The sequence below is a fragment of the Mastomys coucha genome, unplaced genomic scaffold (genome assembly GCF_008632895.1).
Source record: "Mastomys coucha isolate ucsf_1 unplaced genomic scaffold, UCSF_Mcou_1 pScaffold22, whole genome shotgun sequence".
NCBI lineage: Eukaryota > Metazoa > Chordata > Mammalia > Rodentia > Muridae > Mastomys > Mastomys coucha.
In genome coordinates, this window is record NW_022196905.1 from 184,836,955 (window position 1) to 184,840,497 (window position 3,543).

Here is a 3,543-nt window from a genome sequence, read left to right on the forward strand (position 1 = left end):
AGTCATACATATGCTAATCCATGAAGAATGCTTTGCTTTTTTACATTTTCTACAGGGATGCCCACAGTTGTAGAAGGATCATTTTGTAGCTGCTCAATCAGCCTCAATGAGGTAAGGGATCAGGGGATGTTTTAGTTCTTTATCTTCAAGTGCTAATAACTAAAATCAGTGTGTGGGTAGGGGAGTTATATACCTCTCTCTAAATAGCTACCTCTCAAGTATGTCCTACCTACCTCTTTATAAACAAGGGAAATCGATATAATAGATACCATGGGTGTAGTTTTCCACACTTCCTCTGCAAAACCCTCTTTTTCTATTTCTATATTTGCTGCCTTTTAGTATCTGGCATAGTGCTTAACAGAAAATATCATCTCTATAAGTAGCTGTTGGTCAGAACTGTCAAATGTTTCTAAGCAATAAATACAGCAATACTCTTTGTGCTTTTAAAATATCACACCAAATATATATGCTAATAGCAATAAACTTATTCATGTCACTGGGTAATGCAAGTTTAGGTAAAAATGTCACTGAACAGGACTTCAGGAAAGCTCATGTACTTTATAACATGTATCGAAAGTGGTGGATGTCACATAAACCTACAGGGTCCACTTGTATTGAACAGGCAAATGACTAGCATACGTGTGGGACCATAGATAAGGACATGAATTGACATGATTCTCTGATGCTCAAGTGTGAGTAGTGAGAAGGCACTCTGATTACAGTATAAAATGATGGACCATCTGGTAACAATCAGCCCTTACTGAATTCAGACACTGGAGTTCATTAGTTTCACTGATGAGAACACAGTGCGGCCCAAATCAAAGTCTCAGGCCCCGTGGAGAGTGAATTACCTTCCCTCTGTAACTGAGCCCAATGCCTAAGTCCTAAAGCAGCTCTGAATGGCCCGTCTCAACACGATCATTGTGAAGCGGGTGCTATTTTAAGTTGAACCTGTCATTATAGCTAGGAGACAATCTCAGCTGTTAAGCTTGTCATGTTGGACTATGGAGCCTTTCCTTCAATTACAGGTAACCCAGAAGAACACAACAGCACATTAAGCATCCTTTGAAATTCAGTGTTCGCATGGAGCTCTCCTTGGTTACAATTCAAATGAAAACAAATCCATCCACACCAAGTTATCTCCAAGTCTGATTGTAATGCTTTAGAGGTATTGTTGGGGTCATTAGAAACTATTTAAGGCTCTGGTAGCCTATACAAAGGAAAAAGCCAACTGCATTATTTTAATATATGATAAAGTACAGACGTGCCTCTCATGGCCCCTTTCAATAGAAATGCTGATCTGAGAAAGCTAAGGGCCGGGTGAGCCCTGTTCTTTTGGGTCCCCTTACAATCTAACAATAGCAGACTTGCTGCTGTTGGTTTTGTTTTTAGCTAAAGCTTAGTAAACAGTCATTTTCCCATCAGCCAAGCTGGAGCTGTAGGCCCCAGCCTGGAACATCAGTACTTATTATGGACGGCGTGTGGTAGGGGGTTTAGCTGGTTTTAGGAGGAGGTCTCTGTAAGGGAGCAGTCTCAAGCTGTAAGCATCTGGAAACTGATGGGTGGTTTATAAACACTCTTACTTGCACATACTGTCACCATACTTACCAGGGACAGAGGACAGCTTTACCAATACTAAGCCTGACCCCTATGGGAAAAAAGCTTTGCCGTTCCTATGGATCTGAAGTGTCGTCCATCAGCTTCTTGGCATGGCTGTGCCCATATTAAACAGTACACATCTACTCAGAGCTTCCTCAGCTTCCCAGGCCCATCAAGGAATGTGAACATGCAAAACTACCATGATTTTTACAAAGAAAGGTATTCCCTTTTGCCTTGTAAGCTTAAGATATTCTAAGTTTAATATGCCTAATCCAAGGAAGAAGAAATGTTGTGACCAATTACTTGTTATTGTTAAAGTATTACACTTCTACACTTGGATATTCTGAAACATCAAAAGCTATTGAAGTTTTCTGACACATGTAGGATAACCGCGTAGAGATTCTTACTTTATAAGTCTTGCTGGGGTGGTCACAGGTCCTTATGAGAACCTATTGCCATGGTTTTGTTAGAGTCATGTTACTTATGGCTGAACAGGCCTGAACTCCAATTAGACAGCTGTCGGTTGCCCTTGAGAAAAGTGCCACTTTTATGCCGTTATACACCTTGCTGAGCAGGGCAGGACTCTCGATTATACCTCTGTCTTGGCAGCCTGGTTAGCACCTTTCAATTTTATGAGAAGCAGTCCTCAGAGAGGATGCTGCCATGTCCAGCTCAACTCCTCCAAGCCCTTGGCTGAAGTGTACAGCATCTTCAGTGAACAGGGGCTTATCTTCAAACTCTGGAAGGCAGCCAAGGGCGACGGCAATAGCCTGTTTTGTTTTGGGGGGTCTCTTATAGTCTCGTCACTGGGAGAATTTCCATGCCTGGCACGAAGGACTTTGGAAGACAATCAATGGCTCTTAAATGACCCGTATGATGTAACATCATTAAAGCTCCTGAGAGATAGATAGGTAGATAGATAGATAGATAGATAGATAGATAGATAGATAGATAGATAGATAGATGGTAGATATAGAGTATGTGTGTAAAATTTTATAAAATAATACATTTCCTTATACATTTTTCAAGCACCCTTGTGTTACTTATCTCTCCTTCCTCCCTCTTGTCCAATATTTCTTTGTTTGTTTGTTTGTTTTGTTTTTGGTTTTGTTTTGGTTTGGTTTGGTTTTTGAGACAGGGTTTCTCTGTGTAGCCCTGGCTGTCCTGGAACTCACTCTGAGACCAGGCTGGCCTTGAACTCAGAAATCTGCCTGCCTCTGCCTCCCAAGTGCTGGGATTAAAGGTGTCCGCCACCACCACCCGGCTGTCCAATATTTCTTACCTCCTTCCACCACTAACCCTTAAGCCCCACTCCCATTTTTTGCTATTTCTTCCTTCAGAGAACCTCTATCCTGCTATTCCTCTATATAGAGCTCCTTTCTTCTATGGTCCCTTTTTACTTTCCTGGTTTCTCTGGTTTCTTCACGTTATATATTCAGGTTCCATGCATAAGGTATAGCATGGGACTTTCATCTTTCTGGGTCCGGGTTATCTCCAAAGTCAGCCATTTACCTGAGAACTTCATGACTTATTTTTCCTTTATGGCTGACTAGCATTCCAATGTGTAAAAGTTACCACATTTTTATTTTCCATTTTTATTCTGAGTTGAAGGACGTTTAGAAGGTTTCCGTTTCCTAGCGGCTATGAATAGAGCAACAAAGAACAAAGCTGATCCAGTGTCTCTGTAAAAGGATAGCCTACTGAGCATGTGTCCAGGATTGGTGTAGGTAGGTCATATGGCAGATCTACTTTTAGCTTTTTAAAAGTTCTCTACACTGATTCCCACAGTGGCTGCATTTGAAATCCCACGATGGTGAGAGAGGACACTCACTCTCCAATCTCACCAGGATTTGTTTTTGGCTGTTTTCTTGATCTTAGCCCTCTGACTGCTCAGGATAATAATCTCAAAGTAGTTTTAATTTCCACTTTCCTAATTGCTGATGA